The 26,592-nt window shown below is 46.5% G+C and overlaps 1 protein-coding gene across 2 annotated transcripts in view; it reads right to left on the bottom strand.

The window, feature by feature from the left end:
* LOC122791001 (hamartin-like) overlaps positions 1-26,592 on the bottom strand; it is a 1,885,581-nt gene that overhangs the window by 1,760,794 nt on the left and 98,195 nt on the right. The window lies entirely within an intron of this gene.

Raw genomic sequence — 26,592 nt, forward strand, 5'->3', positions numbered from 1 at the left:
CAAGTACAGATTCCCTGCTAGTAACACTAAAGATACGGGGAAACCGTAACATGTTGCATCTCAAGAAATGGAAGGACTTAGAGACCTCAAGTCTGTCCAGGCTAGGGGGCAGGAGGGAGGGACGCAAGAAAGAAGGCGAGAAGAAGACAACTAACATGGAATGTTATGGTAAGAACATAACTTCTTAATGTTAAGTTGTCATTCTCGCCTTCATTCTTGCTGGATGGGACAGCGTCCCTAGCACCTTAGTCCTGGGTGGCTCAATGGAACAGACTCCTGAGTACAGTGGAACCAAAGTCAGCTCTATTTCTGGAGGCTATATCAATTTTGTAATGGGCAATAAAGGTATGTTGGGAAGCCCATGTAGCTACTGCACATATAGCATCTAATGGTAACATTGCTTGAAAGGCCATTGATGTTGATAGTGCCCTGGTTGAATGAGCCTTAGGCCTAGACGGAAGTTGCCTGTGTCTCAACTCATAGACAAAGGTAATAATAGATGTCAACCATCTGGAAAGAGTAACCTTTGATACTGGAAGCCCTTTCTTTCCTGCAGCATAAGAGAGAAAGAGCTGGTCTGACTTTCTGAGTTGTTTTGTCCTGTCTAGATAATACCGTAGTTGGCGATGAACATCCAATGAATGTAATTTCTGTTCAGCCCTGTTGGAATAGTCTGGGAAGAAGACAGGCAAGTCAATGGAGTGGTTTAGATTTGCTTCAGAGGACACTTTCAGTAGAAAGGAAGGATTTGTTCCTGGAGTTACCCTGTCTTTGTGAAAGACCAAATAAGGGGGACGGACAGACAAGGCTTGAAGTTCCGATACCCTTCTGGCAGATGTTATGGCTACTAAAAACAGAGTTTTCCAAGAAAGAAGCTTGAGGGAGCAAGAGGCTGCAGGTTTAAAGGGAGGCAGAATCAATGAGGTTAGAACCAAATTCAAATCCCATTGTGGGGGCGGATCTTTAACTGGAGGCCTAAGCAAAAAGATGCCCTTGAGAAAGGCTTTACAGAGTTTGTGGGACATAATATTTGCTTCTGAGAGCCCCACATGAAAATTAGCAATGGCCGCTAATTGTACCCTGACAGTGGCTGACGATGAACCTGAATGAAAGAGTTCCGCCAGAAAGTCTAGAACCTTATGAATGGGTGCATGGAAAGGATCTAAGGACCTCGCTTGTGCCCTGAGTGAAAAACGCTTCCATTTACTCGCATACGTCTTTCTAGTATTGGACTTATGGGAAGCCAGAATGATATCATGGACAGGAAGAGAAATAAGGGGAAGCCTGGCTATAGCTGGAAGTGGAGCAACCAAGCTGTGAGGTTGAGGGAATGAAGAGACTGATGCAGCTTGCCCGTGAGATGGGTCAACAGATCCGGAAGGGGTTCCAGATGCCAAGGCTGTTCCAGTAGGTAACTGTGCAGGAACGGAAACCATACTTGTCGAGGCCAAAACAGAGCAATGAGGATCATTTTGGATCTCAATGCGGTTGCTTTCTGAATTAATTGCGGGATCAATGGTAAGGGAGGAAAGGCATATAGAAGACCCCGGGGCCAATCGTGAACAAGAGCATCTCTGGGGGGATGGCCTGGTAGAGGAAAGAGAGTGAAGAAGTCGAGGCACTTGCTGTTTTGAGGAGTTGCGAAAAGATCGCAGCAAGGTTGGCCCCACTTCTGAAATATTCTATCTGCTACCGCTTGATTTAGAGACCACTCGTGAGGCATGAGGATAGTTCTGCTCAATCTGTCCGCTATGACGTTGGACTTCCCGGGGATGTGCGTTGCTATCAGAAACCGTTGAGAGGAAATCGCCCATTGCCAAAGTCTGAGTGCTTCTCGACATAGGGGGTAGGACTTTGTTCCGCCCTGCTTGTTTATGTACCACACCACAGACATATTGTCCATTTGAATTTATATAGTCCCAGTGGGAAGAGAGCTCTGAAGGGCTTGCAACGTTAAAAGCACCGCCCTCATCTCCAGGACATTTATGTGCAGGTGGCGTTCTAATTGTTGCCATGTGCCCTGGACCGTCCTGCCCTGATAGTGCCCCCCCCACCCGATCAGGGAGGCATCCGTTGTCACCGTGGCAACTGGGGGGGGGGGACAAAGGGTCTGCCCTGAAAAAGCTGAGGGGAAACCATCCACCAGGAGAGATGATTCTTGCATGATAGGGTTATCAGGATGTTGTGAGTTATTGGGAGCTGTTGAAAGGACCACTGAGAAAACAGCATCCACTGGAGGAGCCTCATGTGGAAGCGGGCTAATGGGAGTAGAAGAATAGCAGCTGCCATGAGGCCTAACGCTTTCAATACTAGCTTGACTTGAACTCTGATGGACTGAAACAGGGACTGAACATTCCACCTTATGTCTGTCACTCTCTGACGTGGTAATGTCACAGACATTTCTGTGGTGTTTAATACGGCGCCTATAAAGTTTATACATTGACAAGGCGACAAGGAGGATTTTGCAAAATTTATAGAAATACCTAGATTGTTGCAAAGTTGAATAGTGTAATCCCTGGCCAGTATAAGATGCTGCTTGGTGGTAGCGGAAATGAGCCAGTCGTCTAGATATGGAAACACCTGGAATCCTTTTTGTCTCAGGTGAGCCATGACCACTGCCAAGCATTTGGTGAACACCCGGGGGGCTGTGGTGAGACCAAAGGGCAGGGTTCTGTATTGATAATGACTGGCTCCCAGCCAGAAGCAGAGAAACCTCCTGGAGCGCCTGTGTATCTTTATATGATAGTACGCGTCCTGGAGGTCTAATGAGCACATCCAGTTGTCTCTGCCCAAAAAGGGTAGAATGGACTGCAGTGTTACCATCCGAAATTTTTTCTTTTGTACAGAGTTGTTCAATCTGCTGAGGTCCAAAATGGGTCTCCAGTCTCCAGTCTTTTTTGGTACCAAAAGGAATCTGGAGTAGATTCCGGATCCTAGCTGATCTGCTGGGACTGCCTGGATGACTCTTTTTTCTAACAGCTTTTTTATTTCTAGCTGTGCCTGACCCCTTTGTGCGGGTGGTACGTCTGGTAGGGGTCTTGGCGGTTGTACCGGAGGGGACGTGAAGGGAATTTTGTAACCCTCGGATATGATCCTCTGTACCCATGTGTCATGGGAGAGGGATTGCCAGGCTTCTGGGTACAGTGATAATCTTCCCCCGACTGCCTCCAAAGGCGGACAGTCGGGCAGCCTCTCAGGGATGCTGAAAGGGTTGGTCAGGGAAAGATTCCCTGGAACCGTGGTTCTGAGGACCCCCTCTGCCCCTGGGGTGGCGTCTGTCATTGTTCCCCCCTCTGCCTCTGGGGGGAAATTCACCACGTGCGGCAGGCGTGACTCCCTGTGGTTTGCAGAACCACATCTTTCCACCCCTCTGTCCCTTAGGATAAGGTCTAGAAGGTGTGGAAAAATGGACTCCCACGGCAGAGAGAGTCTTACCATCTTGCTCGCATCTGGTGAGGGTATTCTTCACCTGAGGTCCAAACAATTCTGAACCATCAAAAGGGGTGTTGGTGAAGGACGCCTTGAAGGGATCGGCAAAGTTACAGAGTCGCATCCAAGGGTGACTTCTCAATGCAACACCTGTGCCTGCGGCCCTACTCAGTCCATCGGCTGCGTAGGAGATAAGCCGCATGGAGGAGTTAACAATGGAGCTCAGGGTGGCCAGCTGGGAGTTCATCTTGTCCTGATACCCCGCAGCAGAAGGATCCTGTACAGTTTCATCCAGTTCTTTGAGCAAGTCTCTCTGAAGGCGGGTGAAATGACAAATAGTTCAGCGATCGCATAGTAAAGGTCGCTGAAGCAAATGCCCGCTTGCCGTACCTGTCCATGGTCATGGACTCTTTGTTAGCAGGATGAACAGGTACAGAAGGATCAGCCAATTCCTTCTTAGTGGCTGCTGCTACCACCATAGCATCAACTGAAACACCTTTGGTGAGAAAGGATTTGTCCTCTGAAGCAGAAATAAATTTAGAGGGCCTCCTAGGGGTAGGTTCCATTGAATCAGGAGCTGCCCACGCCTTTCTAGCCACTACCTCCATTAGTGGGTCGAAAGGGGGAGACACCCAGGAGGTGGAAGGGCGAGATCCAAAAGCGTCAAGGTAAACCGACTCGTCCTCGGAGGGTTTGAGAGTGGAACAATTTCCCCTCTGTTTTAGGATCTCTAGGATGTCTGAAAAAGAGACATCCTCAGAGGGGGATCTCGGGGAATGCTCCGACTCATCCAAGTTTGTGTCCGACGTGACAGACTCGGGGGAGTCTATGTGCTTCCTCTTGCACTTTCTTTTCCTAGGGGGTTCCCCTGAAGCTTCAGGGGAGGCCTCGGAAGAGGAGGAGACACCCAAAGTGGGTACCCTATGCTTTGGATCTCTGCTGTCAGATGCAGGAGGATGGCCAGAGACCGTAACAGGCACTGTAGAGGGAGGAGCTGCAGAACTTAACCTTGGAGTGGACACTGGGTCCAGCATGCTCATCATCACCTCGAAGGCTCCCCTATCAGGTACCAAGGGTAGTCCCGGCTCCGAAGAGACACGAACCGCTCGCGGCACCGACAGAGAAGGCTCTGAGAATGATGTTGGGGCCGAACTAACCAGAGCCGAACATCCGAGAGGGAGAGCGGGGTCGGACAAGGGTCTGATGCCACTCGCCTCGAGCCGACAGTGGAGTCTCGGCCGGACCTCTCCATGGACGGAACCAATGAAGAGGTCAGAGCCAACGACACCGGAGCCGAAGGTGGAAGTATCGGCTCTGACGTGGGCAAGGTTACGGTTCCGACAAACTCCGGCTCCGAACTCGAGAGGTGAATCGGAGGAGGAATCGATAGCGGTACTGAAGGAGCCACAGTCTGGTGAGATGGGCTTTGGAGCATTTGGGCTAGTGCCTGAGATTTTATGAGCCTACTGACCACCATCTCAATGTCGTGGTCGGAAAGCCTGGATGACCTAGATGAGTGAGTCCTATGACTCCGCTCCGATAGGAGATGGGATCTCGGAGCCGATCGGACGGATTCTAGTGAGGGGGATCTAGAGCGCTTGCGAGCTGGGGTCGGCTCCGATGCAGGTTTCGGAGCGGATACCACTTTGCCCGCCTCGGATCCGATTGGAACTGATGTCGGAGCCATCTCAATAACGCCAGCCCTCGACTCAGAAGCTGGAGCCGAGGGTTTGGCGGTTTTTGAAGACTTCCCAGAGCCAGAATTGGATGGGGAGTCATCGGGCTTTAATAAGCCCCTTAAGATGAGCTTATTACGACGCTCCTGCAGGACTCTTGAACTAAACCTGTGACAGACGGAACAAGAGTCCTGCAGGTGTAAAGGCCCTAAGCAGTAGACACAAGAAGTGTGACCGTCTGTCAGAGACATTTTCTGACAGCACGAGTCACACTTCTTGAATCCCGAGACCTTAGTGCCTTTGGACATAGTCCTAACAACAGCAAACACAGTAATCACAGTCAGTCCACACACACACTCAACTTAAAACTAGAAAAAGTTAAGGGAACTGACTAAACCCACACACAGACACTGTAAGGGGTGGGGAAAACTAAGGTAAAGCCCGTAGGCCCAAAGATAAAAATTAACTAAAGAAGGGAAGAAGGGCTACAAAAGGGCTGTAATGAATAAGACAATCAGTAGGGACCTAACAAAGGGTATCTAACTGGAAAAACTACCTGAAATTAGTTCTATAGAAAGAATTCTCTTTACTGACCTGAGCCGGTAAAAAAAGGCAACCTCGCAGCGAAGCGGCAAATGAGATCTGGGGAGTTAGCGCATGGTATTGTGGGTTATAGGGCTGCCTCGAGCCAGTAAAAATAGCTCTCGAGCTATAGTATAGGCCGAGTCGGAGCCGAGGATCGGCTCCAAACCCATCCAGCAAGAATGAAGGCAAGAATGACAACTTAACATTTATATTTATGGCAAACCTGTTCAAATAGAGACTGATCACCAACCTCTAGAGACAATTCTGAAAAAAACAACACATTAAGCCCTAGCATACCTGCAACACATGATGTTAAAACTGCAAAAGTACAATTTCAGTGTTGTCTACACAAAAGGCAAATATTTAAACCTTACAGATGCTTTGCAAGAGCACCCAGACAAACAACAGAACAGCATGACAAACATTTTTCCTCATCACATCTTGATGAACTTAGACATCACACAGCTTTAGACCCTGTTCTTCAGAAGCTGACACATGTTATTAAATCAAGGATGGCCTGGGCGACAAACCAGTCTACCACTTGACATACAGAAATATTTTCCTTACTGAGAAGAGCTCATGATGAAAAATGGAATCATCATGAAAGGTCCTAAAGTAGTTATTCCTTTAGCGTTACAACAGGAATATATCCAGATCTTACATCAGGGACACATGGGTACTGATTTTACCAAAAGAAGGGCAAGCGACCCAGTATTTTGGCCTTATAGGTTAAAAAATACAGAGTGGAAACTCTAGCATGTTCTATTTGCAATATTACTAAACTGCACAGACAAAAAAAGAAGTTATGTTCTTACCATAACGTTCCATGTGAATTGTTCATCTCGCCTTTGTTCTTACACACGGGTTCTGAGCCGATCCTCGGCTCTGAGTCGGCCGCTTCACAAGCTCTGCATCTAAGAGAAAGCTCGAGGCACAGTCTATATCCCATGATCCTCCTCTACCATCCCTCAGATCTAGTTTGCAAGAACCAGGATGCACTACTAACCACTGCGTCTAATGCTCACGCAATCACACACTTGAGACTGAACAATATTTGAACCGACCACAGATAGGGATATAGCTAATATGCAACTTACTGAAGAATAGGTAGAGTAGGCAACCTAGAGAATACCAACCAGGCACTAGTCGTACCCGTTCTTCCAGAACGTGGTGGGGGAAGGAGGGAGGGGATGTAAGAACAAAGGCGAGATGAACAATTCACATGGAACGTTATGGTAAGAACATAACTTCTTTATGTGAAATTGTTCGATCTCGCCATTTGTTCTTACACACGGGTAGCGTCCCTAGCTCCGTTACCCTGGGTGACTCATGGAAGAACGTTCCTGAGTACAGTGGAACCGAAGGACGCCCTGTCCTTGGAGGACCTGTCTACTTTGTAGTGAGTGACAAACGTATGAGGTTTTGCCCACGTAGCCGCTGCACAAATAGTATCCAACGGAAGAAGAGCGGCATGGGCTAAAGAAGTAGAAATGGCCCTAGTAGAATGAGCCTTAGGCTTGAACGGAAGTGGTTGCTTTGAAGCTGAATACACAAAATTTATGCAGTCCAAAAGCCATTTGGATAATGTCCGTTTTGTTACTGCCATGCCCTTCTTATTATCTGCGAATGAAACAAACAACTGATCCGATTTTCTGTAATCCTTTGTTCTGTCCAGATAAAATCTCAGTTGCCTATGTACAACCAACTTGTGCAGCATGTATTCCAATTTATTTGAATGGTTTTTGAAAAATGTGGGAAGTTCTATAGATTGGTTAATGTTAAGCACAGAGCATACCTTCAGGAGAAATGACGGATTTGTACGCAAGGAGACTCTGTCTTGGTGAAAAACCATGTATGGTGGCCTGACTGACAATGCCTGTAGCTCTGATATTCTATGAGCTGAGGTAACAGCAATGAGGAAGAGGGTCTTCCATGACAAACACTTAAGTAAGCAGGTTGAAGCTGGTTCGAATGGTGGTAGCATAAGCTGAGACAACATCAAATTCAAATTCCATGGAAAAACCGGCTCGCGGATGGGTGGCCGAAGGTGAAAGGTACCCTTCATGAAAGCCCTACAAAGCCTGTGAGACATAACTGTAGAACCCCCTTCACCTACATGGAAGTTCGATATGGCCGCTAATTGCACCCTTATTGTAGAAGTAGAGGCCCCTTCGTGAAACAGTGTAGATAAAAATTCCAGGATTTTGTGTATCGGGGCCACCAAGGGATCTAACCCTTGCGCTGATGCCCAGCACGCAAAACGTTTCCATTTGCTTTTGTATAGTTTTCTGGTAGAAGGTTTGTGGGAAGAAACTAGAATGTGCTGTACTGTTGGAGACAAAAACTTCGACCTGGCAAAATTGGGAAGTGGAGCAGCCAAGCTGTCAGTTTGAGGGACTGAAGGGATGGATGAGGAACTCCCCAATAAGTCTGGCACTGGGTCCAGAATCCATGGTTCCTCCATCAGGTGGGCTCGAAGGAAGGGAAACCAGATCTATCGAGGCCAGAATGGTGCTATGAGTATGATCGTCCTTTCCAGATTCCTGGCTTTCTGTAAAAATTTGGGAATCAAAGGGACAGGAGGAAAAGCATACAGGAGACCCGGGGGCCAATCGTGTACCAGTGCGTCCCTGGGGGCACCTCCCGGAGGGGGAAGAAGGGCAAAGTAGCTTCTGCATTTGGCATTCAAGGGGGATGCAAAAAGATCGCAGCAAGGCTGGCCCCATCTGCAGAAAATTCTTTCCGCTACTTGACTGTTCAGGGACCACTCGTGGGACAACAGGATGGCTCTGCTCAACCTGCCCGCAATGACGTTGGATGACCCCGGGATGTGCGTTGCTATCAGAAAACGACCTGTGGACGCAGCCCATTGCCAAATTCTCAGGGCCTCTCTGCATAATGGATAAGATCTGGTTCCACCTTGCTTGTTTATGTACCAGACCACTGACATATTGTCCATCTGAACTGCCACTGTTCCTAGAGGTAGAGATTCGTGAAAGTGTTACAATGCTAGGAACACCGCTCTCAACTCCAGAACATTGATATGCAGATTGTACTCTATTTTGGACCACTCTCCTTGGACTGTTCTCCCCTGGAAAAGCCCCCCCCCAATCAGGGAAGCGTCCGTGGTTACTGTGGCTGTAGGGCTGGGTAGTACAAACGGACGACCCATCGTCAGATCCTGGCTGTTTAGCCACCATCGAAGATCCCGCTTGCAAGACTCCGTGATCGAGATGTGGTGTGACAGAGGGACCTGTTGGAACGACCACTGTGTGAAGAGCAGCCACTGGAGGATCCTCATGTGCATCCTGCCCAGAGGAACTGCAATCAGGGTGGCTGACATCATGCCTAGAACTTTCAGCACTTCTGCCGCAGAAACTTTTCTGTTCCGAATAAGAATAGCGACCTGGTCTCTGAGGGCTGATACTCTTGTTTGTGGAAGCTTGATCAGCGTTGTGGTAGTATCTAACTCCACCCATATGAATGAGATATGCTGTGAGGGCGATAAGGCAGATTTTTGAAATTGACTGAGATCCCTAAACGGGAACAAAGGCTGATTGTGTATTCCCTGGATTGTACAAGGCAATGCTTGGTGGTGGCTGTGAGGAGCCAGTCGTCCAGATACAGAAACACCCGGAATCCTATCCGCCTCAGGTGAGATGCCACTACTGCCATGCATTTGATGAACACCATGGGGGCTGAGGTGAGACCAAAGGGCAGAGCTCGAAATTGGAAATGACTGGCTCCCAGCCGGAAGCGCAGATGATCCCGGGATGCTTTGGCCATTTTGATGTGGTAGTAAGCGTCCCTGAGATCTATAGAGCACATCCAATCGTCCTTCTGCAGGAAAGGAAGGATCGACTGTAGTGTGACCATCCGGAATTTTTCCTTCCTTACGAAGGTATTGAGTTTGCTGAGGTCCAAAATCAGCCTCCAGTCCCCTGTTTTCTTTGGAACTAAAAAGAACCTTGAGTAAGTTCCGGATCCTATCTGGTCCACCGGGACTGGTTGAATGACTTTTTTTTCAAGCAGTTTTCTTATTTCTATGGCTGCTTGATCTCGCAGATTGGGTGGAACATCTGGAAATCTCTTTTGTTCGGGGGGCATGATTATAAATGGGATGTTGTATCCTCTGGTTACTACGCTTTTTACCCAGGAATCCGTAGTAAGATTTAGCCAGGCCTCTGGGTATAAAGCTAAGCGACCCCCGACTGCCTCCAGAGTATGACAGTCAGGCCTCCCCTCAGGAGTGCTGGAAGGGCTTCTCAGGGATGCTATCTCTGTCGCCCTGGTTCTGCGGACCCCCTCTGCCGCCTGGGCGGCGTCTTCCATTCCTGTCTCCTCCTCTGCCTCTGGAGGAGGCGTCACTCTGTGTGGACTGGAACGATCCCCGAGTATTTCGGAACCACATTTTTCCGCCTCTTTGCCCTTTGGGGTATGGTCTGGTCGGGGCAGAAAAACGGACCCCTACGACAGACAGGGTCTTACCTTCTTGCTCACACCGAGTGAGAGTTTCCTTCACTTTGGGACCAAACAGGGTGGCACCATCAAAGAGGGCATTGGTAAAGGAAGACTTGAAGGCTTCCGAAAAGGAGCAAAGGCGCATCCAGGATTGCCTCCGTAGAGCAATCGCTGAAGCTGCAGCCCTACTCGAACCCTCGGCCGCATACGAGATGAGCCTCATGGACGAGTTTACTATTGAAGTGAGGGTGTTAAGCTGTGCTGTTACCTTTTCGGAGACAGCAGCATCTGTGTTACCCTGGAGAGTATCTCCCAACTCCTTAATGAGATCTCTCTGAAGTCGCGTAAAATGCGTGAGGTAGTTCAGCGAATGCATGGAAAAAGTCGCCAAACTGAAAACGCGCTTCCCATACCTGTCCATAGTCCTGGAATCCTTGTTAGGAGGATGAACAGAGGAAGATGACTCAGACATTTCCTTCTTCGTGGCTGCCGCTACCACCATAGCATTCACTGGGACTCCTTTAGTAAGATAAGTTTCGTCTTGGGGGGCAGTAATATATTTATTCGGCCTCCTAGGGACTGGTTCCACTGTATCGGGAGTCTCCCATGCCCTTCGAGCTATTAGGTCCATTAGCTCATCGAAGGGCGGGTCACCCAGGAGGTAGAAGGTTGAGCCCCAAATGCCTTCAGCAACACCGATTTGTCCTCAGTGGGGGCAAGGGTCTGCCAATCACCCCTCTGTTTCAAGATCTCCAGGATGTCAGCAAACGAGACATCCTCAGAGGGGGACCGTGGGGACCTCTCTGACTCATCCAAATCGGTGTCCGATGTCAATGATTCTTGCAGAGAATCAATGTGCCTCCTCTTGCACAATTTCTTCCTTGGGACTTCATCAGAGGGGGCATCTGGTGAAGCTTCAGAGGAACAGGGAACACCCTCTGGGGCTGGCTGAGGCATTGGGTCTCTACGCTTGGGAGGGATCGCTGGTACAGAAACAGAATGCGGCCCTTTGGGGGAAGGAGAAGACGATTCCGATGAAGTGAATGTCTTTTCAGACAAAACCTTCCTCATGACGTCGAAGGCACCGGAGCCTCGGGCCGAGGATTCCACCAGATCGGAAGAGCACGGGTAGTTTCCCCGAGACCGGGACCACAGGCTCCGACCCCAAGGACGGAGCCGAACTAATCTGTGCCGAGGCTCCGAGGGGAAGAGTCGGAACCGAAAGTTCGGTTCGACTCTCGGCCCCGGAACCAAGGAGAGACCGTCGGCTCCGCAACTCCTCGATGGGCTCTGAGGGAGTCGAGGTCAGTGGCGCCGATCGCACAAAAGTAGGCTTCGGTATCGAGGGTTCAACAATCATCGGTTCCTCTTCTCCCGGCTCCGAAGACTCGAAAGGTCTCGAAGGAGGATCTGCTGGAGATACAGGGAGGGCTTCCAGTTTCGAAACCAACTGGGACGAAACCGCAATTAGTTTGGACAGAGCCGTATTCTCCATGAGCTTCTGTACCACTCGATCCATGTTAGTATCAGATAACGGCCTGGAAGAATGGGTCGAAGATGTCACCGACCGAAGGATCGAGGGAGGAGGCACCTCTGACACTGGCTCCAAGACCTGAGGCTCGATGAGAGATAATCGCTCGGTGCTCGGCCCCGAGATCTGCGGAGCCGGCAACCGAACCTTAGACGAGGTGCTCGGAGCCGATGACCTGGGCTCTGAAACCTTTGAAGTCTTCGACCCCTTCGAAGACTTAGACGCCTGATCAGCCTTCTCCAAGGCTTCTTGAAAGTCAGGCTTTAGTAAGCCCCTTTCTATTAGCTTCCTGCACCTTTCCATCATGACCCTTCCACTGAAAGAGTGACAAATAGAGCAGTCCTCCTGCAGATGGAGAGGGCCAAGACAGTAGACGCAGGAAGCAGGATTGTCAGTAATGGACATCTTCTGTCCGCACTGACATCTTTTGAACCCCGATTTAGCTTTTTCTGCCATGAATAACAGGGAACAAACTTTACCAACAAAGTTAAGCTAGCTTACCAACAGTATAAACACTAATTTAACTATGAGTAATTAGTCTAGGTATAAACACTACGCTATAGAATAAGAGAAGTTAAGTAATCTTAGCAACAGTCAATATAAACACTAATTTAACTGTGAATAACTAGTATGGATATATAGAAAAACACTGCACACCAATACTACAATGCTAATTATTAGAAAAAAACTATAAGCTTATAAGAGCAACTACTATAGCTGTCAGAGCCCTGACAGGACTAAATAGGCCTAAGCCCTGAGATTATATCTATATATATATATATATATATATATATATATATATATATATATATATATATATATATATATATATATATATATATATATATATATATATATATATATATATATATATATATATATATATATATATATATATATATATATATATATATATAAATGCAAACTCCTAAGAGGAAAGAACACACATTCACACTATTAATATCAACTAGAAAAAAAATAATTTAAACAGCTCTAATACTGAAACTACTGCAAAAAATACAAAAGTTTTAACTGGCCCGAGCTCTCCTCGACGCGATCTGCTGCAGCGGCAAACTAGATCTGAGGGATGGTAGAGGAGGATCATGGGATATAGACTGTGCCTCGAGCTTTCTCTTAGATGCAGAGCTTGTGAAGCGGCCGACTCGGAGCCGAGGATCGGCTCCGAACCAGTGTGTAAGAACAAACGGCGAGATCAAACAATTTCACATCGAACCACTTCAGATAAACCAGATTCCTGAAATACCATGGCTAACTGTTGCTACTGATCTTTTCGAATGGAATGGTCAGCATTACCCAGTCGTAGTAGACTCTTACTTGAATTGGTTTGAAATTGACCTTCTTCCTAATCTAACGTCCAGCACAGTCATTACTAAGTTGAACAGACATTTTTCTGTGAATGGTAGCCCACACAAAGTTGTATCTGACAATGGTACACAGTTTACCAGTCAGCAGTTCAAGAAATTTGCTGAGGCTTGTGACTTTGCCCATGTCACTAGTAGTCCTGAGTACCCCCAGTCAAACGGATTAGCTGAGTGTGCAGTCCAAAGTGAAAAATGTCTGTTAGAGAAATCTAAGAGAAATGGTATCAACATTTTCCTTAACCTTCTCAATCTCAGAAACATTCCCCGAGATAACTTGCTTGGTTCACCTGCTCAGAGATTCAAAGATTAATGTCTAGACAGACGAGAACAACCTTACGGATCAGTAAACAACTACTGATTCCAAAATCTAGCAAACCTCTTAGACCACTAACACAAGGAGAAATGTTAAAGATGTACACAACCAAAGGTTACGATCGAGTGTGTACTGTCAAAAATGTTTGTGAGGAACCAGGATCTTATATTGTTCAATCAGAGGGAATGGATTTTAGAAGAAACTGAAGACATATTTCCAGTTTCTGAGCCAGTAATGCAGCAGATTGCCTGTGCCAAAGATACTGTTTCTCAAAGCAACCTTACACTTGTTCCACATTCGCAGAAGAGTGTACTTTCCTCAAATAATTCCAATGTTATCCCTGAAGTTCTTATTAGGAAGAATTCCCCAGAGACTGCCTCTGTTGCTAAATCCAGTCAAAGCTTTTATATAACAAGATCGGGTAGAATTTCCAGACCCACTCCAAAATACACAGTGACATGGAATTAAGTTTGATTTGTTATTAATATTGAAATGTTATGCAGCATACACATTGTCTTGTTCTCTTATTGCACGTCGAAGAAATCAAAGTGGGAGGATGTAGATCATGTGTAATGTTCCTATTGAGCCACTGTAGCTAGATGGCATGTGCATTTAAGTACTGAGCACGTGCGAGAACAGTGCCATTTTTTACAGTCAGCCACAGTGAATGCAGGCATGAATGGAGATGCACATGTGTGTGTGTCTGAAGTAATCTGTGAATCAGTTAACTTAAAATACATGTTCCAGTTACAGTTCCGGGCATGTTTATGTACAATAAATATTCTGAACCCATACACTGCTTCATTGTCTCTTTTGAATGCATGAAACAAGCGACAATGAGAACTGAGGCAGACATACATTAGGATGGCCATTACTGACATGCAGGATTTCTCTGCTGGTTGTGGAAAGAGCCAGAAAAAAAAACAGCTTTTCAGAAGAAAATAATTCTCACTCCATGGGATCACAAGTGCTTTAAAAAAATACTTAAGAACCTATTACGTGCTAAAAGGTCCAGCAGGGGTCAATCCCCCTACCCTGCCTTCTTGTTCATAGGCTCATACTAGGCTATCTGCCCTAGGGCATTTATAAGCCTAGCCAGAGTGTGTATGGCTTTCGCCACCCATTTTAAATTAATTTTGCTATGCCCTTTTTCGAGGTTAGTATACTGTGCTTCTGCCTAACAGTGACACAGAAGTGATACCCGGGGTAAACTTACGATCTCCCATCCACTCATCAAGATTCCTCTTGAAGAGAGGGGGAGTATCAATATTCGTCAAAGATACCCACACCTCCAGATTGGTGGCACAGCACGAAGCATCAGAGACTATCCATGTGCAACTAACAGTGGGTAAAACTGCCTTCCAGTTTATAGCCTGCTACAGACCACCCTCCCAAACCCAGGAACCCCACTCGGCCTTCCTGAGAACACTGGAAAATATGAAGGTCTCTCCAAAAACCATTATATTGGGCGACTTCAACTACCCAAACATAGACTGGGAGCATTAATCTAGCTCCAACACCCTAGCCCAAAGGTTCCTAGAATTTATAAACTCAAATGCTATGGAACAACTTGTTACCACTCCCACAAGAGGAAAACATACTGGACCTGATCATCACCAACTTGGGGACTCTATGCTCCAGACCAGAAGTGTATCCCTCACTGGTAAGATCAGACCATAAACTAATCTCACTGGATATTCACATCCCGACCCCACCCCTGCCCAGAAAACCTCAGTGAAAAACTTCTCTAAAACAAATTTCACACTCCTCAAAACCGGTGGAATCCTTCAAAGCCCGGGCCTGTGGAAAATACGGCCCAACCGCAGAGAATCCTTTATAAATGCATTCTATGAACACCTTCAGGAATGCATGGATCATGCAATCCCAAATAAAACCAAGACCCAATCCTCCAAAGGCAGACGTCCTGTCTGGTGGACCCCAGCCATAAACAAACTATACAATAGAAGGAGGAAGCTACTACATGATAGAGCAAAATCCCAAAAAGGGTAGGCATCTCTGATCAGTATTAGCAAAAAACTAGAGGCACTCATAAAATCGTCTAAGGCCAGCTTCGAGAGAAAAATTGCACAGGACACTAAGGATAATCACAAGGCTTTCTTTAGTTATGTTAGGAACCTGGGTGGGAATTCCCAGATATGCTCAGAATTGGTCCAAAATGACAAAAAAATACACCGAACCCACAGACATTGCCAACATCCTAGCTGACAGGTTCAGCGCAAACTTCTCCCACCAAAAGGGCAAATATCTATCCCAGCAGAGTGCTGCCCCCCTGACATCTCAGATGCTCAGGTAAGAGCCGCCCTCTCCAAAGCAAAAAACACAGCATCAATGGGACCAGATGGTGTCCCGAGCTGTGTCCTACATGAACTCCAAGAAGAGCTAAACCCAAACCTAAAACTACTATTCAATCTCAGCCTTACCACAGGATATGTGCCCAAAGAGTGGCGTACAGCAACAGTGGTCCCTCTCCACAAAGGTGGTGCCTCAGCGGATCCTGGAAACTATGCCCATAAGCCTGACTAGCTTGGTCTGCAAAGCTATGGAAAGGATTATCATGGACCTCATAAATAAAAATATTGGGGACCTACAGACACTGGATCCTACCCAGTTGGCTTTGTTAAGGGCAGATCCTGCCTCTTAAACCTGGTTGATTTCTTTGAAACAGTCACCAAGGCCACTGGCGAGGGAAGGTGGTCCACACAGCCTACCTGGACCTCGCTAAAAGCCTTGATACAATACCCCACTTTCGGGCATTATAGATAAGCTCACCAGCTTAAATATAAACCCTATGTCACTAGATGGGTTGCAAACTGGCTCAAGGACAGAACCCACATGGTTAGAATTGCTGGAGCCATGTCAGACTCCAAACCAGTTACAAGTGTTGTCCCACAAGGCTCAGTCCTGGGACCTCTCTTGTTCGGTATATATTTCTCGGAGGTACAGGCCAACACAGAAGGACTGTGGCTGACCAGTTCGCAGATGACTGCAAACTGGGCACCATAATGACTCTCCAGCCAACACAAGCATCCTCCAAAAGGGCCTCATAGAAAAGTACAGTTTTGTACCTACCATAAATGTAGACGTTCGAGTGCTAACACAGCTGCAGTCATAACAGATGGGTTCTCCTGCCGTCAGGCGGGTCCTCGGTCGGCCGAATTCCAAAGTCTAGGTCCAGCGTCGGTCGATCGTGGCTTCTTCCACGACGTCAGTGCGACAGGGTATAAAAGTACAGTTTTGTACCTACCATAAATGTAGATGTCCGAACTGGATAGCATCTGCAGTCATAACAAGTGGGTTGTCCTGTCGTCAGGCAGCCCTGCAGTCGGCAGTTCCAAAGTCCGGGTCCGGCCGCTGATGTCGCCTCCACCCGGCGTCATCTCTGTTGGTCTTGGTGTAAAAGCATCAGCCGGCGCCATTTTCCTCAGTGTTTCTTGCCCCAGATGCCAGTAGCCCTCTTGCAGGCTAAAATTTGGATAGATGCCAATGTTTCCAAATAGATAGAGTAAACACAACAATTAGCATATATGTACATATATACAAACAAATACACCATAAAGACTCCCCAACAGCTAGCTATTAGGAGGGTAAACACCCTAGGAGTACCACAGAGGGAAGGAGGAGGGTAATCCCTGACTGCAGATGCTATCCAGTTCGGACATCTACATTTATGGTAGGTACAAAACTGTACTATGTCCTTCATGGATGCATCTGCAGTCATAACAAGTGGGTAGAATACCATAGCCAACTAGGGAGGAGGATAAAAGTAGATTATGGTGTGTTTAGGATCCCTTGCAGTACAGCAGTGGCAAACCCTGCTTTCGGGATCTGGAATATAGAGGCAAATTATAATGCTTGGCAAATGTATGCACGGAGGTCCAAGTAGCCGCCTCAATAATGTCTTTGGTTGCCACTCCTCGTAAGAAGGCTGTGGTAGTGGCTGTTGCCCTTGTAGAATGAGGTCTTATGTTCTGTGGAATTGGTTTCCATGGAAGGAGTAACAGTATCGTATGCAATTTCCTATCCATTTGGAGATTGTCTGTTTGGAAATAGCTTTTCCTTCCCTTCCTGTTGCATAGGCTACAAAAAGTTTGTCAGTCTTTCTGCTATTTTTTGTTCTGTCCAAGTAGTAGCGTAGCTGTCTATGTACATCAAGGTATGCAGTATTCTTTCCCTCTGTTTTGTGGGTTGGGAAAGAAAGTAGGTAGGTGGATTGCCTGGTTTAAAGATACTCTGGATACCACCTTGGGCATAAATGTAGGATTAGTTCTCATGAACACTCTATCTTGGTGGAAGATTAGGAAGGGTTGCACTGCCATTAAGGCCTGTAGTTCTGAAACCCTCCTTGCTGAAGTAATTGCCAGTAGGAAAGCAGTTTTCCATGACAGGTGTTGTAGGTCTGCTGTTGCTGCTGGTTCAAAGGGTGATAGTGTCAACTTTTCTAGCACAAAGTTTAAATCCCAGGCTGGTAATGGTGGTTTCCTTGGAGGTTTTACATTCTTGATTCCTCTGAGGAACTGCCTGAGCAAAGTGCGAAAAACAGGTGGATCTAAGCAGTATTCTGCTGAAATAGCTGATGCATGTATCTTGATGGAGGAGTAGGAGAGGCGAGAATGAAGAAGATGGGCCAGATAGTGGAGAATGTTAGGCATATGTATGTTTGACAGATCTTTTCCTCTTCGGTACTCCAAATGACAAACCTTTTCCATTTTCCAGCATAGTTCCTTCTTGTTGAAGGTCTCGTGCTTCAAGAATAATGTCTTTAACTCTTTGGGAAAGTTCTGGAGTAGCTGCTGCTATGTGATGTTCCATGCAGTCAGTTGCAGCGTTTTAGTTTGGATGTATGATGCTGTAGTTGTTCTGAGTTAACATCAAAGGCATCAGGGGTATTAACCACATATTGTTCGAGACATGCTCTTCAGTAGTGGGTACCAGTGTTGTCTTGGCCAGTTTGGGGCTATCAGGATTATCCTTGGACGTTCTTCCTTGATTTTAGTAGTACCTTGTGTATCAAAGGAAGAGGTGGGAATGCATATGCTGTTAGGCCTTTCAGTTGAAGGAGAGTGTGTCCACTTTCCATGCTTGTGGGTGGAATGTCCTTGTGCAGAATTTTTGAGCTGGTGATTGAGAGGTGATCACGAATAGGTCTATCTGTGGCATTCCCCATTTCTTTGAGATGGTCTTGAAGAAGTCCGGGTGCAGCTTCCATTCGTGGGCATCCGAAGTGGTTCTGCTTAATATGTCTGCTAGAGTATTGTTTTTCCCCGGTACAAACATTGCCTGTAACTGAATGTTGTAGCCGAGTGCCAGGGTCCCACAGCTCCAAGGTCATTCTGCATAGGGGGTATGAATGAGTGCCTCCCTGTTTGTTGATGTACCACATGACTGTGGTGTTGTCTGTCCTTATCATCAACTGGCCCTCTTTGAGGAATGGTTTGAACTTTTGGATTGCCAGTTTTACTGCCAGCATTTCTTTTAGATTGATGTGCAGGTGAAGTTGATCCTGTGTCCACAATCCTTGCCGCATTTGTCCAGCATGTGGGCCCCATCCTAGGTCTGACGCGTCTGTTGTGATGGTCTGGCTTGCTTGACATCTGCGAAAGGAGTAGGCCTGTGTTTGACTGGCATGCCTGAGCCCACCATAGGAACTCCTGTTTTAAGCATGGAATTAGTGGGATTTCTGTTTCTAGACTGTGTCTGTGTTGGGACCATAAATTCTTTAGGTACCACTGTAGTTTCCTCATATGTAGTCTGGCAAATGGGACCAAGATTATGCATGATGCCATGAAGCCCAAGGCCTGCAGAAATTTTCTTGCTGTTAACTTGTTCAGTTTTGTTAGTGCCAAGAAGTAAAGAGGAAGTTCTTTTTGTTTTTCTGTAGTCAAGGAATGCCATTTGTTGTACTGTGTCCAATTCCGCCCAAGAATGTCCTTGTTTGGGATGGTATCAGCCTTGACTTTTGTAAATTGACTGTGTATCCCAGTCCTTGTAGCAAGTAAATGACCCTTTGTAAATCTGTTGTCAGCTTGCTTTTATTTGTCCCTTGTAGTAGGCAGTCGTCCAGGTATGGGTAAATCTGAATTCCTGTAGTCTGCAATGGCGATTACTGATGCCAGGCATTTTGTGAATACTCTGGGCAGTAGATAAGCCAAAGGGCAATGCTGAGAATTGATAGTGCTCTGATCCTGCAAGAAATCTGAGGTATCTTCTGCAGACTGGTCGAATGGGGACGTGCAGGTATGCCTCCTTGAGATCTAGAGTTACCAGCCAAGACTCCTTGCCCAGCATGGGAAGAAGTTGCTGTAGGGTCAGCATTTTGAATTTTGGGACAATGATGTATGTATTTAAGGTGGACAGGTCGAGAATTGGTCTCCAACTTTTCCTTTCTTGGAACTAGGAATAGTCTGGAATAGAACCCCTTTCCTTGAGAAAGTTGGTCCCTTTCTGGGGGCCAAAATTTGGCATTCCCCTTTTTTGAACTTTCAAAAAAACCCCTGATCATCACCAACTTGGGGACTCTATGCTCCAGACCAGAAGTGTATCCCTCACTGGTAAGATCAGACCATAAACTAATCTCACTGGATATTCACATCCCGACCCCAACCCCTGCCTAGAAAACCTCAGTGAAAAACTTCTCTAAAGCAAATTTCACACTCCTCAAAACCGAGGTGGGATCCTTCAAAGCCCCGGGCCTGTGGAAAATCTGCCCAGACAGAATCCTTTATAAATGCATTCTATGAACACCTTCAGAATGCATGGATCATGCAATCCCAAATAAAACCAAGACCCAATCCTCCAAAGGCAGGCGTCCTGTCTGGTGGACCCCAGCCATAAACAAACTATACAATAGAAGGAGGAAGCTACTACATGATAGAGCAAAATCCCAAAAGGGTAGGCATCTCTGATCAGTATTAGCAAAAAACTAGAGGCACTCATAAAATCGTCTAAGGCCAGCTTGAGAGAAAAATTGCACAGGACACTAAGGATAATCACAAGGCTTTCTTTAGTTATGTTAGGAACCTGGGTGGAATTCCCAGATATGCTCAGAATTAGTCCAAAATGACAAAAATACACGAACCCACAGACATTGCCAACATCCTAGCTGACAGGTTCAGCGCAAACTTCTCCACCAAAGGGCAAATATCTATCCCAGCAGAGTGCTGCCCCTGACATGTCAGATGCTCAGGTAAGAGCCGCCTCTCCAAAGCAAAAACACAGCATCAATGGGACCAGATGGTGTCCCGAGCTGTGTCCTACATGAACTCCAAGAAGAGCTAAACCCAAACCTAAAACTACTGTTCAATCTCAGCCTTACTACAGGATATGTACCCAAAGAGTGGTACAGCAACAGTGGTCCCTCTCCACAAAGGTGGTGCCTCAACGGATCCTGGAAACTATCGCCCCATAAGCCTGACTAGCTTGGTCTGCAAAGCTATGGAAAGGATTATCATGGACCTCATAAATAAAAATATTGGGGACCTACAGACACTGGATCCTACCCAGTTCGGCTTTGTTAAGGGCAGATCCTGCCTCTTAAACCTGGTTGATTTCTTTGAAACAGTCACCAAGGCCACTGGCGAGGGAAGGTGGTCCACACAGCCTACCTGGACCTCGCAAAAGCCTTCGATACAATACCCCACTCGGGCATTATAGATAAGCTCACCAGCTTAAATATAAACCCCTATGTCACTAGATGGGTTGCAAACTGGCTCAAGGACAGAACCCACATGGTTAGAATTGCTGGAGCCATGTCAGACTCCAAACCAGTTACAAGTGTTGTCCCACAAGGCTCAGTCCTGGGACCTCTCTTGTTCGGTATATATTTCTCGGAGGTACAGGCCAACACAGAAGGACTGTGGCTGACCAAGTTCGCAGATGACTGCAAACTGGGCACCATAATCGACTCTCCAGCCAACACAAGCATCCTCCAAAAGGGCCTCATAGAAAAGTACAGTTTTGTACCTACCATAAATGTAGACGTTCGAGTGCTAACACAGCTGCAGTCATAACAGATGGGTTCTCCTGCCGTCAGGCGGGTCCTCGGTCGGCCGAATTCCAAAGTCTAGGTCCAGCGTCGGTCGTCGTCGCTTCTTCCCTGACGTCAGTGCGACAGGGGTATAAAAGAAAGTACAGTTTTGTACCTACCATAAATGTAGATGTCCGAACTGGATAGCATCTGCAGTCATAACAAGTGGGTTGTCCTGTCGTCAGGCAGCCTGCAGTCGGCCGGATTCCAAAGTCGGGTCCGGCCGGCTGATGTCGCACTCCACCCGACGTCATCTCTGTTGGTCTTGGTATAAAGCATCAGCCGCCATTTTCCTCAGTGTTTCTTGCCCCAGATGCCAGTAGCCCTCTTGCAGGCTAAAATTTGGATAGATGCCAATGTTTCCAAATAGATAGAGGTAAACACAACAATTAGCATATATGTACATATATACAAACAAATACACCATAAAGACTCCCAACAGCTAGCTATTAGGAGGGTAAACACCCTAGGAGTACCACAGAGGGAAAGGAGGGTAATCCTGACTGCAGATGCTATCCAGTTCGGACATCTACATTTATGGTAGGTACAAAACTGTACTATGTCCTTCATGGATGCATCTGCAGTCATAAAATGGGTAGAATACCATAGCCAACTAGGGAGGAGGATAAAAGTAGATTATGGTGTGTTTAGGATCCCTTGCAGTACAGCAGTGGCAAACCCTGCTCGGGATCTGGAATATAGAGGCAAATTATAATGCTTGGCAAATGTATGCACGGAGGTCCAAGTAGCCGCCTCAATAATGTCTTTGGTTGCCACTCCTCGTAAGAAGGCTGTGGTAGTGGCTGCTGCCCTTGTAGAATGAGGTCTTATGTTCTGTGGAATTGGTTTTCCATGGAAGGAGTAACAGTATCGTATGCAATTTCCTATCCATTTGGAGATTGTCTGTTTGGAAATAGCTTTTCCTTCCTTCCTGTTGCATAGGCTACAAAAAGTTTGTCAGTCTTTCTGCTATTTTTTGTTCTGTCCAAGTAGTAGCGTAGCTGTCTATGTACATCCAAGGTATGCAGTTTACTTTTCCGCCTTTTTTTTGGGTTGGGAAAGAAAGTAGGTAAGTGGATTTGCTGGTTTAAAGATACTCTGGATACCACCTTGGGCATAAATGTAGGATTAGTTCTCATGAACACTCTATCTTGGTGGAAGATTAGGAAGGGTTGCACTGCCATTAAGGCCTGTAGTTCTGAAACCCTCCTTGCTGAAGTAATTGCCAGTAGGAAAGCAGTTTTCCATGACAGGTGTTGTAGGTCTGCTGTTGCTGCTGGTTCAAAGGGTGATAGTGTCAACTTTTCTAGCACAAAGTTTAAATCCCAGGCTGGTAATGGTGGTTTCCTTGGAGGTTTTACATTCTTGATTCCTCTGAGGAACTGCCTGAGCAAAGGTGCGAAAAACAGGTGGATCAAAGCAGTATTCTGCTGAAATAGGTGATGCATGTATCTTGATGGAGGAGTAGGACAGGCCTGAATGAAGAAGTTCGTCCAGATACTCCAGAATGTTAGGCATATCTATGTTTGACACATCTTTTCCTCTTCGGTACTCCAAATGACAAACCTTTTCCATTTTCCAGCATAGTTCCTTCTTGTTGAAGGTCTGCGTGCTTCAAGAATAATGTCTTTAACTCTTTGGGAAAGTTCTGGAGTAGCTGCTGCTATGTGATGTTCCATGCAGTCAGTTGCAGCGTTTTTAGGTTTGGATGTATGATGCTGTAGTTGTTCTGAGTTAACATCAAAGGCATCAGGGTATTGGCCACATATTGTTCGAGACATGCTCTTCAGTAGTGGGTACCAGTGTTGTCTTGGCCAGTTTGGGGCTATCAGGATTATCCTTGGACGTTCTTCCTTGATTTTTAGTAGTACCTTGTGTATCAAAGGAAGAGGTGGGAATGCATATGCTGTTAGGCCTTTCCAGTTGAAGGAGAGTGTGTCCACTTTCCATGCTAGTGGGTGGAATGTCCTTGTGCAGAATTTTTTGAGCTGGTGATTGAGAGGTGATGCGAATAGGTCTATCTGTGGCATTCCCCATTTCTTTGAGATGGTCTTGAAGAAGTCCGGGTGCAGCTTCCATTCGTGGGCATCCGAAGTGGTTCTGCTTAATATGTCTGCTAGAGTATTGTTTTTCCCCGGTACAAACATTGCCTGTAACTGAATGTTGTAGCCGAGTGCCAGGGTCCACAGCTCCAAGGTCATTCTGCATAGGGGGTATGAATGAGTGCCTCCCTGTTTGTTGATGTACCACATGACTGTGGTGTTGTCTGTCCTTATCATCAACTGGCCCTCTTTGAGGAATGGTTTGAACTTTTGGATTGCCAGTTTTACTGCCAGCATTTCTTTTAGATTGATGTGCAGGTGAAGTTGATCCTGTGTCCACAATCCTTGCACGCATTTGTCCAGCATGTGGGCCCCATCCTAGGTCTGAAGCGTCTGTTGTGATGGTCTGGCTTGCTTGACATCTGCGAAAGGGTAGGCCTGTGTTTGACTGGCATGCCTGAGCCCACCATAGGAACTCCTGTTTTAAGCATGGAATTAGTGGGATTTCTGTTTCTAGACTGTGTCTGTGTTGGGACCATAAATTCTTTAGGTACCACTGTAGTTTCCTCATATGTAGTCTGGCAAATGGGACCAAGATTATGCATGATGCCATGAAGCCCAAGGCCTGCAGAAATTTTCTTGCTGTTAACTTGTTCAGTTTTGTTAGTGCCAAGAAGTAAAGAGGAAGTTCTTTTGTTTTTCTGTAGTCAGGAATGCCATTTGTTGTACTGTGTCCAATTCAGCCCAAGAATGTCCTTGTTTGGGATGGTATCAGCCTTGACTTTTGTAAATTGACTGTGTATCCCAGTCCTTGTAGCAAGTAAATGACCCTTTGTAAATCTGTTGTCAGCTTGCTTTTGTTGTCCCCTTGTAGTAGGCAGTCGTCCAGGTATGGGTAAATCTGAATTCCCTGTAGTCTGCAATGGGCGATTACTGATGCCAGGCATTTTGTGAATACTCTGCAGTAGATAAGCCAAAGGGCAATGCTGAGAATTGATAGTGCTCTGATCCTGCAAGAAATCTGAGGTATCTTCTGCAGACTGGTCGAATGGGGCGTGCAGGTATGCCTCCTTGAGATCTAGAGTTACCAGCCAAGACTCCTTGCCCAGCATGGGAAGAAGTTGCTGTAGGGTCAGCATTTTGAATTTTGGGACAATGATGTATGTATTTAAGGTGGACAGGTCGAGAATTGGTCTCCAACTTTTTCCTTTCTTGGAACTAGGAATAGTCTGGAATAGAACCCCTTTCCTTGTTCTACTGTTGGCACTCTTTCCACAGCTCTCATGTTTGCTAACTCCATTATCTGGCGGAGAGCCTCTGTTTTTTGATTTGGAGGTAGATTTGGCATTCCTCTTTTGACTGGTAAAGTGTGGAAGTGAAACCGGTAACCTTGATCTATGGTTTGTAAAATCCACTTGTCTTTTGTTATGTAGTGCCAGTTCTTTGAAAATAAGGTTAACTTTCCGCCTAGAGGAGCTGCTATTTGTTCCCTGGTAGGCGGAGTTAGGATTAAGTCACTGTGGTTGTGCTGATGTAGTGGCAGTGGCTGCGTCTGTGCCTCTGTTGTTACCTTGCCACTGTCGTCCTCTGTAGGCACCTCCTCTGGATTGGTTTCTGCCTCTGGAACGTCTATTCCTGCCCCTTTGAAATTTTGTGGAGTCAGGAAAGGACCAATTTTGGCAGGCCAGTTCCTGCTAAACCTTGGGGTTGAACCTGCAAGAAATCTTTAACAGTTTGAACAGATTTTGCCTTTTCTTCCATTTTCTTCATAACCTGCTGGGCAGGTGTACCAAACAAACTTGTCTTGTCCATAGGAGCATCTAGCAACTTAGCTTTAACATGATCCGGTAAAGCTTGTTCCTTTAGCCATGCATGCCTTCTTATCACTGTGCCTGTCATGGCTGATCTAAATGAAGCCTCCAGTGCATCATAGCCACATTTTAAGGAATGGTTGCTAACCTGTTGTATGTTATTTACCATCTCTAATACATATTTCTTATCAAGAGATTCATCAGTGGTTAGTTTTTAGTTAACTGATCAAGCATAAACTCTTGGTATTGTATCATGTGAAACTGACAGTTTAAAGCTCTAGCTGAGAGAGTAGCTGAAGTGTAGACCTTTTACCCCATCTGTCTAATGACCTTGCTTCCCTTTCAGAAGGAATAGGGTTTTTAGCTGTGGTCGGCTACTGCCTTGGGACCCTGGGATATAGTTTCTGGGTCTGCAAGTGGGGCCTTGTAAAGGTGGTGATGAGTATCTGGCACCCTGTAAAATCTGTCTGGTTTGGCAGGGGCTGGGGTAAAGAATCTGGAGCGGAGCAAACATCATTGAAAGCATCATCCACCACAGAGAGAACAGGAGGTATAGCTAAGGGCCTGTGCTGTGGGAGGTGCAGAAAGGTCCTAAGTCTTTTCTGGAGTCTGAAAAATCCTGTTGCTGCCATTGGAACTGTTCTCGCATGGCATGCAAGGTTTCCCCAAAGGAGAATTCTTCTGGTGGGAAGCAGCTGGAATGGATTCTTCAGCATCAGAATCTTCAAAATTGGAGAAGGGAGCCTTTGGCTGGTCAGTAATGTCTGATTCATCAGCAGAATCATCAGAAGACACTGGCTCAGGGGGCTCTGCCCTAGGTCTCTTCTCTGGGGGCTGAGAGGCCCTGTCTGGGTGAGATTGAGATCCTCTAATTAAAGAAATTAAATCTTCTGCCAAAGAAAGCATTTGAGAACTAGAAGAGGGCCTGGATGTGGGGGGTTTAACAGGCACTGATTTAGTAGTCTTGGCTGCTTTAGCCCTGGCGAAGGCCTTAATGGACATGGCTGCTGGAGGCCTAGCAGCACCACGTGCTGGGGTAGAGACATCCAAGGGGATGGTGTCTGATAAGTCAACCACCGTAGTGGGTAAAATTTCTGAGGTCGATTCAAGAGTTGTAGCAGGGGCCTCAGTTGTAAGAATAGGTTCAGCTGTACTTTGATCAGTTTTCTCGGTTTCGGCGAAACCGAGACACTCGCCGGTTTGCTTTACCGTGGTTTCGCCGAAACCGCGGACCGCGAGTGTCGGTCTTTATCTTTGCGTTTTGGAAGATTGGGTAGTCGGAGGATCCGACGGCATAATGTACGCAAAATCAGTACGA

The sequence above is a fragment of the Protopterus annectens genome, chromosome 16.part0 (genome assembly GCF_019279795.1).
Source record: "Protopterus annectens isolate FY-2018-M chromosome 16.part0, PAN1.0, whole genome shotgun sequence".
In the NCBI taxonomy this organism is placed as follows: domain Eukaryota; kingdom Metazoa; phylum Chordata; order Ceratodontiformes; family Protopteridae; genus Protopterus; species Protopterus annectens.